This window comes from Myodes glareolus, chromosome 21, assembly GCF_982192425.1.
Source record: "Myodes glareolus chromosome 21, mMyoGla1.1, whole genome shotgun sequence".
Lineage (NCBI taxonomy): Eukaryota > Metazoa > Chordata > Mammalia > Rodentia > Cricetidae > Myodes > Myodes glareolus.
Window position 1 is genome coordinate 30,991,883 of NC_142046.1, and position 17,322 is coordinate 31,009,204.

At 36.6% G+C, this 17,322-nt stretch overlaps 1 long non-coding RNA gene across 3 annotated transcripts in view; it reads right to left on the reverse strand.

The window, feature by feature from the left end:
- Positions 1 to 9,875: 9,875 nt before the first annotated feature.
- Positions 9,876 to 17,322, reverse strand: part of LOC125394996 (uncharacterized) — a 46,132-nt gene continuing 38,685 nt past the window's right edge. For all 3 annotated transcript variants that reach the window (XR_007230401.3, XR_007230402.3, XR_007230403.3), the window contains 2 exons: positions 14,122 to 14,287; positions 9,876 to 10,141 (listed from right to left, as the gene is read on the reverse strand). This is a non-coding gene — a long non-coding RNA (uncharacterized LOC125394996). The remainder of the gene's footprint in view (positions 10,142 to 14,121; positions 14,288 to 17,322) is intronic.

The window sequence follows — 17,322 nt, forward strand, 5'->3', positions numbered from 1 at the left end:
ATTGAGCAGCTAAGGCATGCACAAGACTCTGTCTTTAGCTCCAGCACTTGCTTTGTAAATAAGAGTAAAAGTATTATAGTTTTAATCAGAGATATTTTAAATGTCATTTTATTTATTAAACAACTCATATTTTTGAGGCTCACATAAAGCATAACCAATTTGAAAACCTATAAAATAGTTTGCTAAATTTGTTTTTATTATTTGTATTGAAGATAGTTTTATTACATACAATATATTCTGATTAAAATTGCCCAAATTCAATTCCTTCTAGATCCTCCTCACCTATTCCAATTCAAATCCTTTCTCTCTTATTAGAAATCTATCATACAAGGAAAAGTAATAAAACAATATAAAATAAAACAAGGAAAAAAGGATAGGATAGAACAAACAACTGAACAGAATGACAAAGAACCAAAGAAAAGGCACAAGAAACACATATATACATATACACATTGATAACCACAGAAATTTCCTAATAGCACAAAATCAGAAAACATAACATATAAGCAAAAGAACTGTGGGGTAAGGATAGAAAGTGGGTGGGAAGGATGCACAGACAAAGCCCTCTGACACCAAAAATCTTCCAAAATACCAGAGAACTCTTTTTGTATTGGCCCCCTCTACTGCTGGGCATGGACCATAGCCTTAAGAGTGGTTGTATAAAAAAAAGAAAAGAAAACCAGCCTACAAACCACAATCCCAGAGAACTTAGACAACAATGAGGACACTAAGAGAGACTTACATAGATCTAATCTACACGGGAAGTAGAAAAAGACAAGATTTCCTGAGTAAATTGGGAGCATGGGGACCTTGGGAGAGGAGAGGAGAGAGACAGAGAGGGGAGTAGAAAAAAATGTAGAGCTCAATAAAAATCAATAAAAATGAAAGCAAAAGAGTGACTGTATATTGAGTGAAACTTTTTAGAAAACTAATGTTTTGTTCATGAGTAGTTATCAATCATAATCTGGTGTAGGGATGTGGGCATGTGAGTCTTTTTACTCTCCACACTGAGATTTCAACAGGCCTAGACCAGTGCAAGCTCTATACATACTGACATAGTTTTTGTAATTTCATGTGTATATTGGCCTTGCTGTTTTTAGAATGCCTCATTTCCTTGGTGTTCTCCATTCCCTCTGGCTCTTAACAGTCTTTCTGCCTCTCTTCCACAGGGTTTCCTAAGCTTTGAAAGTATAGAATCAGTGGTGGCATCTCACTTAGTGCTTCTTGTCTCTGTACATTGTCTGACTGTGGGGCTCTGTACTTACTCCCATCAACCGCAGGAGGAAGCTTCTTTGATGATCACTGAGCAATACACTGTTCTATGAAATTAACAGAATGACATTAGGAGTCATTTTGTTGCTATGTCTTTTTAGCAGAACAGTAATGTTTAGTTTTTCTCTTGTTCCCTGACATATCTAGTCTCAGGTTCTTGACCATCTGAGCAGTGTTACGCACAGTTTCCATCTCATGGAGAGGGCCTTAATCCCATTCAGATTGCAGTTGGTGACTCCTACAAATTTTGTGCCACTATTGAACTAGCACATATTTCAGACAAGTCACCATTATAGACAGAAGGGTTTGCAACTGGGCTGGTATTCATCTTCCTCCTTTGGTAGCATGCGGTATAGCATCCAGTATCATGAACTGTCATTAAGGATGAAGACTCCAGATAGGCAACAACTTAACTTTTCTGATGTGTGATTCCCCTCTGTATGCTGTGAATATGTCTTATTACCATTGGCTACTGAATGAAGCTATTTCAGCCAATGGCTTAGCAGAACAAAGCCAGGTGGGAAATCTGAACAGAGATATATAGAGAGAGTAGGCAGACTGAAGGAGACATCATGTACCTGCCGAAGGAGAAAGATGCCAGCCAGAACCTTACCTAGAAAGTCACAGCTTTGTAACACCACACACATTAATAGAAATGGGTTAATTCAATATTTAAGAGCTAGATAGAAATATGCCTAAATCATTGGATGAACAGTGTTGTAATTAATACAGTTTCTGTGTGATTATTCAGTTATGAGTAGCTGAAAAACAAATGAGCAGTCTCTGTCTACATTTCTCCATGTTCAAAGAGATGTGCAAGTATTTGTCCTCTGCAAGAGGACCTTACTGTAAGTTTGTCTGGAGTAACCAACAAGTATTGACAATAACCTAGGTTGTTTATGGGCTCCCATGGAGCTCCATTGGCCAACAACTCAATTAGATATAATTCATTCCCAGAACTGGAAATTTAAATTGGTGATGAGAGATGTTCAATAGGGGCTTTATCTGTCTCACTATTTGGCAATTTAATTTAGATCACCTTCATTTACACACACAAACACACACACACACACTTTTATTTATGTATATATACACAAACACACATATTCATATATATATATATATATACATGTTATATATGTTCATAACTTCTCTTCTATAAGATTTGGTGTTTCTGGTTTCATATGGAGGATTTTGATACATTTGTGTTGGGTTTTATTAAGAATGATAAGAATGGAAATATTTGTATCACTCTACTTGCAGTCATCTAGTTTAACTAGCACCATTTGTTGAAGATATTTTTTCCGTGTATTTCTGTCTTCTTTATCAAAAAAAAAAGGTGCTGCAGGTGTCCAGATTTATATCTTGATCTCCATTTCAATTCCATTGATCTCCATTGTCTGGTATTGCTTGGTTTGTTTTATCAATACCATGCTATTTTTATTTCTATAGCTCTGTAGCACAATTTGAAGTTAGGGATGGTTATATCTTGATTATAAATTGATTTGAATATTTATTGTATTTGTGTTTCCATATTAAACTGAAAATTGTCTTTTCTAGCTGTGTGAAGGATTTTGAATTTTGATAGGAATTGCATTGAATCTACAGAGATTAGTTTTGGCAGGATGGCCATTTTCAGTATGTTAATCCTATCCATCATGAGCAAGGGAGAATTTTCTGTCTTCTGATATCTTCTTCAGTTTCCTTGATCAGTGTCCTAAAGTTTTTATTATGCAAGTCTTCCCCTTCCTTGGTTAGTTGTTATTGTGAAAAATATTGTTTCTCTGCTTTCTTCTGAGTTTCCTTGTCCTTTTTATATAAGAAAGCTGCTGATTTTTGTGTATTGAGTTTGTATTCTATTATTTTGTTTAAATTACTTCTAAACTGTTGGAGTTTCCTGGTGGAATTAATTGGGTCATTTATATACATTATCAATCATTTACAAATAAAGATATTTTGACTTCTTCACTTTCCTTTTGTATCCCCTTGATCCCCTTCAATTGTCATATTGCTGTAGATAAGACTTCAAGTATTATATTGAATAGGTATGGAGAGAATGGACAACTTTGTTTTGTCTCCATTTAGGTTGATGTTGGCTGTGGACTTGCTGTAAATGACCTTTATTATGTTACATTATGTCCATTGTATCCTTAGTCTCTCTAGGACTTTGTTAGATTTTGTCAAAGGCTTTTTTTTTACAACTGAGATGATCATGTGCTTATTTTTTTGTCTTTCAGTTTGTTTATATTTATCAACTCTTGTACATTGAACTATCCCTTTACCTCTGGGATAAAGCCTACCTGATGATAGGGGATGAACTTTTTGCGCTGTGGGAACTCCTACAGCTAATAGCCTTTAAGATACCTGCCCACATTGGGTGTGGTCTCATGTACTATAAATGCAGACTGACTACAAACATGTGTTAACATCTTGGCTGCTGGATTCAGTTCCAGTTCCAGTTACCAGCGCAGATGGAGGACTGCAGATCACTATTCTGTCTGTGAGTTTATTCCTAAATAAAGAAATCTTTGTTATACTCCATTCTGGGCTATGGTGGAGCGCTTTCTTGTGCCAACAAATTGGCACCCATTTGGCCTAAGTCCACGACATTGCGGGGCCCTGCCCAAACCCCCACAGCCTCTTTCCGCCCCATGCAGCTGAACTACCTCTCTGGCAGCTGCGCAAGGCTTTACTCGACTGGCCTGCCATAGCAACCAGGCAATTTCCTGTCACCCTGACCCTCATGCTTGGTCCCATCTACTAAGTGACTGACTTACTGCTGCTAGTAGCTTTCTGCGGCAAGTCCTTCACAGCTTCTTTTGTTTCTACCAGGCCTGCTCTGATCAGGCCAAGCTTTGACTCTGGGCGCAGCAGCTCTAACCCTGCTTCTGGAACACAGACTTGTGTTCCCAGTTCAGATCCGCAGATGCCTGGCATGAGCTGTGGCCAGTAACCTCGTGGCTCGCGACTGTCTGCAAGTTCTGGGTTCCTTGAAATTTTGCCCAACTCAAACCTCTGTATGCAGGTGTGCTGCTCTTAGTGATTAACTAAATTTGCTAATAATTCTAAGTCTCAGGTAATTCAGGTACAGATAGATCTAGTACCTGCCTTACCGCCGCAACACCGATACCTGCTGGCCAGTTAAGATTATTACACCTACAACAATTTTCTGAAAATTGTAACAGGTAGTAAGCTAACTTGATCAATAAATAAGTAAATTTAAAATTATAAAGCAGCCCCAAGATAATATCACCATCCAGGATTTTGTTTCTACCATTGATTTTTGTTTATACTATCCATTTTTGTTTCTACTATTGATGGAGTTCTGTAAGAGTTATATGATATATCTGGTATATATATTTTTGTGGCCATGGCGGTTATTAGCTTTGCTCTTCATATTATATCTTTAAAAAAATTGTTTGGTAACAGAGAAAAAAATTAGAAACTTTAAGGAAGGATACAATATTTAACTGAAAGGATTTATATTATTGAAAATGATAACCTTAATTAGACAGGCAACATTTGATCCATGTCAATGGATTAAGAAAATTTAGAAAATGATACTGAGAGATTATCTGAAAGGATTCGTACTGTTGAAATTGACAATAAAAACCTCTTAAAAAGTTATGATATGCTGGCAGATAGAACATCCCTCCAGAAAGACAATCTATACATCATCCAAATAATATCTAAAGATGAGAAGATATCATTAATTGAAAAATTTGAAACCTTGCAATCACATGTGCAGAATGAGAACCAGAAATAAATTGGGTTGATGTAATCATTAGAAATATTCACAATTAAAAGATTCAGGCTTTACAAAAAAAATCAGTGACAAAAAGATTTGAATCGATTGAGGAACTTGTCAGAACTCATAAGCAAGGAGGGGAGGTACAGACAAAGGTTCTAGCATTGCCAGTACCTCTCTGAGTGAGAGATGTTTTACCAAGAGTTTTAGCAACTTACATGTTATTACCTCTGAAAAGTCAGCTTTGATTTTTAGTAAGTAGTGACTACTATTATATGTATGTCAATAAGAAATTACGTAGCAGAGGATATTGATATCGTTAAGTCAGATTTCTCTTTGCTTGGTGATTATTTCTGGATAGCTACCTTTTCTTTTTTAAGCGTTTAGTTGTTCAAGGTTTCTTGACTTTGGGAAGTTAGGTATTTACCTGCAAAGACAAGAACAAAACTCTGCCCCAACACAGATGTAAGGATGAGGTTTCCTTACATCCTGCAGGATTGTCACCTCTTTGAATTAGTTGTCATTTCTCTTTATCAAAAGGTTTCACCTTTTCAAACCAAATCTTTATTAAGTTTGATGGTATCCATAGCTTCTCTTCTCCTGTAGAAACAAGACTAAAACCCCTCTCTCAACATAGCACATCCCCTGCTTTCCATTCTGAGGTCAACACATCCTTGAAATATGCTTGCTGATCTAATTCAGAAGTTTTGTTTTTCTGCTACTGTTGTTCCTTTCTTATTAACATTAAGTAAATTCAAGATTAGTAAAGCAATATAAAATCTGTTTCTGGGGGCAATTTTGTCCATTTCTGTTTGCTTAAAATATCTTTTATAGTTTGATTTGATATTTCTATAACAGTCTTACCTGTAGGATTATGTGGTATACCTGTAATATGCTTTATATTCTAAGAAAAAACTGTTTCATTTTCTAAAAGGCATGCTGCAACACTGTCTGTCTTTATTTGTGCAGGTATAACCATGATGGCCATAACTCCTAGTAAATGTTTGATTACCAAATCAGACTTTTCCAAACTCAAAGCATTTGCCCATTGAAAACCTGATAAGTGTCAATGGTGTGGTTTTAATTTTCCAAATTCTACAAAGTGGAACATATCCATCTGCCAGATTTCATTCCTTTGAGTACCCTTTGAGTTACTTCCTACAGATACTAGTGTTCGATTATATAAAGAACAAGTAGAACATCTATTTAAAGCCTTAGCTTGTTGCCATGTAATAGAAAAGAACTTTTTAATCTTTTGCTATTGACATGATGTTTTTTTTCTATGAAATTCTAAGGCCTTCAGTAAATTTCCAATCAATAATCGATCAATTTCTGCATTACCTTGTGGTAGAGGACCTGGCAGATCTGTATGGAATTAAATGTGTGTTATGTACATATGGTACAAAGCCTATTCCTCATTATATTTTGCGCCTTAGTAAATAATAAAGTTAATTCTGTATCATTTGGTACAATTTTAGAAGTTTCAATATGCAAGACAACTCTTTCTGCATATTGTAAGTTAGTAACTATATTGAGAGGTTCTTTAAAATCCCTTAGTGCCATGAGAATAATATATAAATCTGCCTTTTGGATATAATTATATGGACTTTATTCCATTTAATTAAACATTCAGATTTGTAACATGCCTTTTGTGATTTTTTTTGAATCAGTATAAAATGTAAAACTCCAGTAAAATGTAAGACTCCAGTTATTGGTGTGTTACATACAATGTGAGAAAGGATCCAATTACCTCTCTTTATAAGGTCAATTCTATCACTTTTGACATAGCTGTTATTAATCTCTCCCCAAAAATAAGTATATGTTCTTTGCCAGGGTTCATTGTCCTCCAATGACTATTTTTTAAAATTTCAGCATTAGAAAAAGGTACTGTGATCTCTGCTGCATCTGTTCCTGCTGATTGACAAATTTCCAATTTTCCTTTTATAATTAATTCAGAGATCTTTTCCACATAAGTTCTTATTATTTACTTGTTTTATGAGGTAAAATGATCCATTCTAAGATAATATCTTCCCTCTGCATTAAAATTCCTATAGAGGAATATTTGGCTTATTTTTCTTTTCTCCTTTAATCTATGACTATCTGTACTATGTCTCTTTAAAGACTTTGTTTTAATTTTTTAAACACCACTTACTGCTTTTTATAACAATCTATATTCTTTGTCTTCCCTCCCCCAAGCCCACATACATGTATCCAATACTGTGTCTCATTCAGAGGCCTTTTTCATCTGAATCTGTCTTTATTACATATCTGTAATCCTTTTCTGACCAGGACCAATTCTTTAAATGCTAAGCAGCGTGGCTAGAACTAAAGCTGCTTTGCCCTTTGGCTCTGGCCAGTCCAATATGGCAGAGGTCCAATCATTGCCTCTGAGACTGCAGGGTGGGAGTTGTCCTCACCACCTCAACTCTGGATAGCACCATGCATCATATAAACCCTCCTGACCTGAGTAAAAGGTAAATCTGTCATGCAGCACACTGCACAGTCTGGAAATATCTCTGTATATGGTGGCTAGAATCTGCTATGTTCTCCTGCCTGTGCATGCCTAGCAGACCCAGTCCAGCCACTTACCCAGACCATAGTGCTGAGCAGCACACATGCTCTCAGCTACTTCCTTCCTAACCCCAAGCAGGCTTACAAGTACCTGGACTCAAAGTGTATGCTCTGCAATGTAAGTTAACCTCAGTCATTCAGGCATCATTCTGTTGGTGGTGGCTGCTCAGCTGTCCAGATTCAAAATAATCACTCAGAAACTATATTAATTGTAATACTGTTTAGCCAACATCTTAAGCATATTTCTAGCTAGCTCCTGCATCTTAAATTAACCCATTCTATTATTCTGTGCATCCAATGAACAGTATTAAAATGTAGTTTTATAATGGAAAGAAAAACAAAGTGAAGAAAAAGACACAAAATATGAGACAAAGGTAGTATTTTAGATTACTTTTCAACATATTCAAGCAAAGTTTATAATAGAAAGAAAATCAGATTGAAGTCAATAATTTCATTAACTATTCTGTAAATATTTAAATGAAAGGAGTCAGATATCATAATTAAAAGTGCATTGTTGGCCCAGTGTTTATGGTACTTGAATGTTCTGTGTCTGGGCAGTGACTAACCTGATTAGTCATCTGCTTTGGACTTGACCCTTAGGTTGTAAACCCAGTACGTTCTCATTCAGCAAACAATGTACTGCCATATTTGCAGAGATATGTCATAGTTCACCAAATAGGGCTATTAGACTTGTTAAATAAAGTGTTTACCCCTGGACCTAGTCAGGTACTTCACAAACCTTCCTATGAAGTTATAGTCCACCAGTGACCCATTTCCCAGGATAAAAGAGACCCTTTGAAAAAAGAGGAGCAAAACACAATGTGCTTGACCTGATAAAGTATAGAGTTAGTAGGATTTTATGTTACTGCTCTGAAGATATTGTAGAGGAGGTTGGTAAACTGGATTCTTTATTGTATTTTTAATAGAAATCCTTCAAAGTAGGTTAACATAGCTCTCAGCATGCACTTTTAAATTATAAACAGACTTTGAATGACCATCCTCCTCTCAAAATGGACTGACAAGCTATACAACAGGCTTCTCATCTTCCTGGAAGATGGAACGCCTTTGATTTGGGTTATGAATACATCATCAGTTGAAAACACAGTCAGTTGGGATAGAATGAATGGTAGGGTGTTTGTGGGAGAGCTGGATTATTGTTTGATTCAGACAAAGAATCCTTTATCAGCCGAATGACTTGACACCTTATGTCATGATAGCAATGTTGAGAATGACTTCATTAAAGCAAAGTTAGCTTATTTTAATTGTCTTTCTTCAGACGAGAAAACTTCTAGCTGGAATAGTGGAATTGTATGCTGTGACATATTAGTTCACAAGTTGATTCAAATTAGGAAATTAGAATAATTATAATAGAAAGGGTTTTTGTTTGTTTGGGTTTTTGTTTTTTGTTTGTTTACTTGTTATCTTGGTTCTTGAGCATGAGTCAAGCAGGATTTTGAGGAAAAGAAAACCCACTACTTGTACAGATGATGGAATTCACCTAGATACCTGGGATGGAATGCATATACCTACATATGCAAACAGCACTCAAGGTTTAAATTCATAAACTTGGGCTCACTGTGAATTAAAAATATTTTATTATTCAGCTCCCACATTCTGATGTGCATTGTGATGTTCGAGATTTTATTTAAAAGTCCTCTGCTCTGTCTGACATTCCACCCTGAGTTTAGGACTGGCAAGCTTCATACTGTTCCCCTGTTCTCAAGTCTGTATCTGATGCATAGTCTCTGTTACCAAACTCCATACTTAGAAGTATTAACAATATGATATTCTCCTGTAGGCCAACAGCTTCTGAAGTTAAACAAATACATTAGAGAGGCTCTTCAATATAGTAATGCAGTTCTGTAGGCAAAAACTGCCACTTCCAATCTGGTAGTATAACTCAGAATGAGTGCTTGCCTTTCAGGTATAAGGCCCAGTAATTTAATTTAATCCACAGTACTATAAGATAAACAAACAAGAAAACAAAAATGAAAAAAAATCACCAAATCTAAAACTTCCCCAAACACTATCAACAGTTAGGAATCCTACAGAATTTGGTATGGGAAGGAAGCTAAGTGGATAACCAAACCTGACAACCTGAATTCAATCCCTGGAACCCACATGTTTGGAAAAACCCAAAGTCCTCTGAACCCCAATCCACTAAACAAAATGTAATACTAAAATTGTCAGTATAATACTAAAATTCTCAGTAGTCTTTCTTTTACCTGTGCTTCATCATTATCTGTAACTTTGGCGAAGAAAAGAACATTCTAGAGAAGCCTCCTTTGGTTTGTGTCAAACTTTATTATTCTGCATTATTCAGCACAACCAAATAATACCTCAAAATTACTTAAGGATGTGGACACAGTGCCATGGAAGCACCTTAAAACATAAATCTCCATTATCTCTGGCTTATGTGGCCTGGAATCAAAAAAGGACTTTAGTCTTCCTCAAAGGTCAACAGGATCTCCATTAATTCAAGAAGCTCAAGAAATCATAGGTAGCATACTGTCTCTTTCCATATTGACATTATTTTGAATGTCAGAGCATCTGCAGTCATGAATAAGACAGAAAAAAACAGAAAAAGTAAATGTAAATATGGCTTAACCTTGTATGGCTTTATAATTGCCTCTGTATTTGAGCTCATCCTAACAAGTTTATGTTTCCCATGGTGCTCAAAATGCCACACAATGTGTGTAATAAACATTGTGTTCTTTATATTGTCTGGTTAATATCACTTTAGTTTCTTTTGTTGGACTTTTCTGATGTTCACAGCTATGTTCTGAATCTGTGTTTAGGAGCACATTATAAGATAGAGCTAAAGCTGGGTGGTGGTGGTGCACACCTTTAATTCCAGCACTCAGGAGGCAGAGGCAGGCATATCTCTGTGAGTTCGAGGCCAGCCTGGTCTACAAGAACTAATTCCAGGGCAGGCTTCAAAGCCACAGCAAAACCCTGTCTCAAAAAACTGAAAAAGAAAAAGAAGAAAGAAAAAGTAATAAGGTAGGGGTCTTGTGTTATTAATACATGTTAAATTTTCTTCTGTCTCTACATTTCTTAGATTATACCACTCCACTGAAAAAGAAAGGAGATCACAAGAAACAAGTTCCAAGCTTTGTCATCTGTTCCTTTCACGATTTTCCCAGTAATGACATAGTCTCACATGCAGATCAGTGGTTCAGTATACCAACTCATCCCCGCAAACACTTTCTTCTCCAGAACAAAGACTTACTATTGACAAGACACGTCTTTGTTTACTTCAAAAATCATCAAAGAAGTTGACTTTGAAATAAAGAAGTTGTCTAGTTCTCTATGTGTATGCTACAGAGAGTCAGTTAAGTTTTGACTTCTATAATATTTGCCCTTACCCTGAAAATTACTTATTTTCTTTGTCTCCAAAGACCCCTCGGTTTCCAAAGAAAGGACTCCGACTTCCTAGACTGATCCACCAAAATGTAAACGCACTGCATTGACCACACAGTGCTCTCACCAGGACAGACTGAATTACTATCATTGTTTAAACTTTGGTACCAGTGGTTCTTTTAGGCATGCTTCATTAGAACATTTTTTATTGATTTTTATTGAACTCTACATTTTTCTCTGCTTCCTTCCGTGTCTCTCCCCTCCCCTTCAACCCTCTCCCAAATTTCCCCATGCTCCCAATTTACTCAGGAGATCTTGTCTTTTTCTACTTCCCATGTATATTAGATCTGTGTTTGTCTCTCTTAGGGTTCTTATTGTTATCTAGGTTCTCTGGGACTGTGGTTTGTGGGGTGGTTTGCTTTGCTTTAAGTTTTAAAATCAAACAATTATCACATGTACTAATTAACATGTGATAATTGTTTTTCTGGGTCTGGGTTGCCTCACTCAAAATGATGTTTTTCAGCTCTATCCATTTGCCTGCAAAATTCAAAATGTCATTATTTTTTTCTGCTTTGTAGTACTTCATTGTGCAAATGTACCACATTTTTCTTATTCATTCTTCAATCAAGGGGGCATTTAAGTAGGTTCTGGCTATGACAAACAATGCTGCTATGAACATATTTGAGCACATGTCCTTGTGGCACGACTGAGCATTGGTGTGGGACAATTCTGTATTCTGTCAATTATGTTTTCAATAAATGCTGATTGGTCATTAGCCAGGCAGGAAGCATAGGTGGGACAACCAGACAGAAAGTAGAGGCAGGGCAATGAGAACAGGAATATTCTGAGAAGAAGGAAGCTCTTTCTGCAGTCCTGACCAGATCACAGAAGAAGCAAGATGTTACCTACCCTGCCAGAAAAGGTACCGAACCATGTGGCTAACATATACTAGAATAATGGGTTGGTATAGATTATAAGAGCTAATACAAAGCCTGAGCTAATGGGCCAATCAGTTTATAATCTTATGGAGACCTCTGTGTACTTTTCTTTGGGACTTGCCAGCTGTGGGAACTGGGCAGGCAGAAACCCCAACAAGCAGGATCTCATGTTACAGAGCATCCTTTGGATATATACGCAAAAGTTCTATTAATGAGTCTTGAGGAAGGTTCTTTCCTATTTTCTGAGAAACTGCCACACTGACATCCAAAGGGGCTGTACAGTTTGCATTTCCACCAGCAATTCTGAAGTGTTCCCTTTTCCCCACAAACTCTCCAGTATAAGATGTTATCAGAACATTTTTACAGTATTTGAAACACAAATTTCTAGGTTCCATTATTGCTGATTATCATGTAGTATATGTGAGTTTATGCCCCAGAGTTAACAGTTTGAGGGTCTCATGTGGTAATGGTGCTGGTCCTAACTGACACTTTGGAGCGAGAACACAAGCAAGGAAGTCAGGACCACGAGGGGTGCATCCACCCACTGAGACAGTGGGACTGATCTAATGGGAGCTCACCAAGGCCAGCTGGACTGGGAGTGATGGAGCATGTGATCAAACCGGACACTCTGAATGTGGCTGGCAATGAAGGCTGACTGAGAAGCCAAGAACAAAGGCACAGGGTTTTGATTCTACTGCATGGACTGACCTTGTGGGAGCCTGGTTTGTTTGGATGCTCACCTTTATAGACCTGGATGGAGGGGGGAGGACCTTGGACTTCCCACAGGGCAGGGAACGCTGACTGCTCTTAGGACTAGAAAAGAAGGGGGAGGTGGGGAGGGGGAAGGAAAAGGGAGGTGGGGAGGAGGTGGAAATTTTTAATAAATAAATAAAGAAAGAAAGAAAGAAAGAAAGAAAGAAAGAAAGAAAGAAAGAAAACAATGGTGCAGTAGATAAGTGGATGTTTCCAGCAAAGAGTTTAGTGGTGTTATATTAAGTTAGTGGTTTTATATTTATAGGCAAATTTCAATATAAACCATTATGACTTTTGAATAGTTTAATAATTTATTTGACTGACAGATGTAAGCTTCAAACTAGATTTATATGTCAGTTTTAGTTGAAATTATTTTTGTGGGGGTTAGTCTACATCTGTGTATATAAGATAACAGAAAAATCAATGACAATTTTTTCACACTGCTGCATAGCATACCCTCTGTAACAGGCATAATTGATTTCAATGGCCTTGTGTTCTATTTGAAATTGCCAACATAAGCTTTTTTTGCTTTTTCACTACAGAGAATTTTGATTGTAAGAGATTTTGTGAAAACTTCTGAAGATGGTGAACCACTTCTATTCTATTTGTCAACTATAAGATCCTTAAGGTAACATAAACCCCTAAAACAACAGACCACAAAGGTGATTCATTTTTACTAAGAAGTTGTGTACACCACTTCTTTCCTTCTTGTGTGTCTTACAAAAAGATATGATTCTTATTTTGTAGGTTTGCTCTTTTATTTATTTATTTATTTAAAATTTCCACCTCCTCCCTGCCTCCCTTTTCCCTCCCCCTCTCCACCTCCTCCTCCTTTTCTAGTCCTAAGAGCAGTCAGGGTTCCCTGCCCCGTGGGAAGTCCAAGGTCCTCCCCACTCCATTCAGGTCTATAAAGATGAGCATCCAAACAAACCAGGCTCCCACAAAGTCAGTCCATGCAGTAGAATCAAAACCCAGTGCCATTGTCCTTGGCTTCTCAGTCAGCCTTCATTGCCAGCCACATTCAGAGTGTCCAGTTTGATCACATGCTCCATCACTCCTAGTCCAGCTGCCCTTGGTGAGCTCCCATTAGATCAGTCCCACTGTCTCAGTGGGTGGATGCACCCCTTGTGGTCCTAACTTCCTTGTTCATGTTCTCCCTCCTTGTACTCCTCATTTGGACCTTAGGAGCTAAGTCCAGTGCTCCAATGTGGGTCATAGGTTATTCATTTATAATTAGTAAAAAAATATTGTTGCTGTGAAATCATTCAAATTTCAAGAACCACAGATAACCCATCAAATTGTATGAGAAGCAAGTTACTGCAGAAAATTTTGGATAATTTCCAACAGCATGATTTTTTTCCCCTGTATTACAAAGAGAATTTTATGAGACTGGTAGGCACATAGCTGTCTCCAGCATTCTAACCCTCTTCCTCTCTCTCTTGTTCCCACACGTTAAATCAGCAGTGCAGGACTTACAGTGTGACTTGATTATTTGCAAAGTAGTCAGAGCTTGATTCCATTCATGAGTGACCTTTCTCCTCCCTCTCAGATGCTGATTTGAGCAACATTCGGATCACGTTGATTTCATTTTGAAGGATGAGAACTTGGTGGCCTCAGGAGTGGGAGAACTTAATGACTGTTTCTGTAAAAGAATTCACCAAGTCTGTATTCAAAGACATCCGAAATACTTGGCACAGCCCAACAATAAATAGCATTGCTTTAATAAATTGAGAAAGAGTAAGATTGTCTCATTGTGCCTAGAAACTGTTACACATTATGCTCTGGACTGGAATGTAACAATGAGATGTTTGTTTCTTTCAGTATTGTTTCAGGAAACACAGATCTTCAGTTGAAGCAAATAAGTAAATTGAAATACACATATACATACAAAAATTAATAAATGATATATATTAAGCCTGATCATCTTGATGACCCACAGATAACCATGTCTTATAATAAACAAGTTTTATCTGTCTGAAGTGAGCACCCAAAACAAAAAAAAACACATGAGAAAAATCTGTGGCAAAGGAGAAATAGCAATGAGTTGCACAAGTTTAAGCTTTAAATTCAAAGGGACCACTGCTATGACCAAGTGTTTTATAGGTATAACCTTTAAAATGCAAAACAGGACTAGTATTTAGGACCAGTGTGAGAATTAACAAAGTAAGACTTTTAAAGTATTTGGTACAGAAATAACAATTTGTGAGTACTTAATAAATGTTGGCTCTGTGGTGGAGAGATGCTAGAGTGATTAACATCCTTCACTACCCTTACAGATCTGTGCTCACATGGCAGCTCACAAACATCTGTAATTCCACTTCCAGAGATTTGGAGACCTACTCTGACCTCCATGGGCACCAGGCATACATGTTGCTGAAATAGTCAAACACATAAAATAAAAATAAATATAAAGCCTTGAAAAAAGATTAGCTTTACCAGTGGTCCCACCAGAATCATTTAGTTATTTAGTTTTAGCATTTGAATACACTATACCAGGCATTACATTAAAGATGATAATGCAAATTACTACTGAAATATGCCCTGGATATCTGTCTTGATTTGCTTTGGCCTCTGGAGGGAATTACTAAATGTTCTTATTTATGTCTATTGGGTGGAAAATAGACTTTCCATGATCTGGAATAAATCAGAACTTTATATACCTACTGGTATACCCAATTCACACTACTTGAAATAATTAAAGCTTACACAGAAAGTATTTTATTTGCTACTTGACCATGTTTTTATGAGTTGGGTGTGTGTGTGTGTGTGTGTGTGTGTGTGTGTGTGTGTGTGTGCATGTGTGTGTGCACATGTGCCTGGGGGATAAAGTTAAGTGAGATAGAAATACAAGAAGTAGTACTCCCTGTTAGAATTTGATGTGTTACTATAATCCTGTAACATGTCTGGCAATCGGCAATGACTTAAAGGCCCAATATACTTAATGTCTTTCTATTATGTTTAGTTGACCCTCTTGTCTTACTCATGTTTCCTATGCAGAAAATAACAGCATATACACAGCCATAGAAACAATAAAACTATTTTGTGCTGTCTTTTCAATCATTGATGTGAATCAGTGGACCACATCACAAATCACATTCTAATAATCATTCTTGAATATGGGTTCCAAAATTTGAGGCAAAAAGGAGTCTCCATTAGGACTTTTGTCATTGAACTCCATTCTACATTTACTAAATGTCACACTCTCAGATAAGATTTAGAAGGAATAGATGGCATAGGCCAATGTACAAACAGTTTCCCTAACCTTTGCTAATGCATTAATATAGTTCAGTCTTATGTTTATTACTATTCATCTTCCTTTAGAAGGGATCCAAAAACAATGGATAAATAGTAAAATTAGAATAACCTTTAATCCTTCAACAAGGATAACTCTATTTACAAGTCTTCTGGAATATAATGCAAATTAAAGATAAGCTTTATAATAAATATAAGGTCACATTTGCGGAAACACTAAAGATAGACACATAAATGTAGGTGATCAGTAACTGAACATTACTCTAAGTCATTTTGAATGGAAACACATGCTGAAAATCAGAGTTCTCTAGCCACAGCTAGAACACTAAATAATGTCCATTCCATCTCCAGATTTTAATTATCATTTACTTTGTGGCCATTGCACACTTTTCAAAGTCAAACTTGAGTTCTGAGTAACACGTGGTCAAAAACATAAGTAATTTCAATGTTTCAAAATCTATTATGATTTCTATGTGGATGTTACAATTGTTTCATGAATCCTTTCTTCAAGAGTTATTTATTCCAAACTCTGCCCTATAGAAGGTGCTAGAAGAAAAACTCCAACCCCAGGAAGATAAGTATAGGCAATAGATAATCTCAAACCAACAAAACCCAAAGAAGGGAAACACACACACACACACACACACACACAAACACACACTCACTCACACAAACACCACCATCAACAAAATAACAGGAATTAGTAGTCATTGGTCATTCATATCACTAAACATCAATGGATTCAGTAACCATCCTATATACAAACAATAAGAGGGCTGAGAAAAAATTAATTTACAATAATCTCAAATAATACAACATATTTTCAAGTCACTCTACCAAGCAAGTGAAGGACCTATATGACTAGAACTTCAAGTCAATAAAGAAAGAAACTGAAGTTGATATCAGAAGACAGAAAAATCTCCCACGCTCATGGATTGGTAGAATTAACATAACAAAAATCAACATCTTACCAAAAGCAATCTACAGATTCAATGCATTCCCAACACAATTCTTTACAGACCTTGGAAAAACAATACTCAATGTCATATGGAAAACCAAAAAAATTTCAGGATAGCTGAAACAATCCTGTACAACAAAAGAAATTCTGGTGGTAATACCATCCCTGAATTCAAGATTTACTACAGAGCTATATGATACAAACATCTTGATATTGGCATAAAAACAATAAAGTGAATTAGTAGAATCAAATTGAAGACCCAGATGTAAATCCACACACTTTCAAAAGGAAGCCAAAACTATACAATAGAAAAGAGAAAGCATCTTCAACAAATGGTGCAAATCTACCTGGATGTTGGTATGTAGAATGCAAATTGATCCATATTCATCACTCTGCATAAAACTCAAGTCTAAATGGATCAAAGACCTCAACATAAATCCAGTTATACTGAACATAATAGAAGAGAA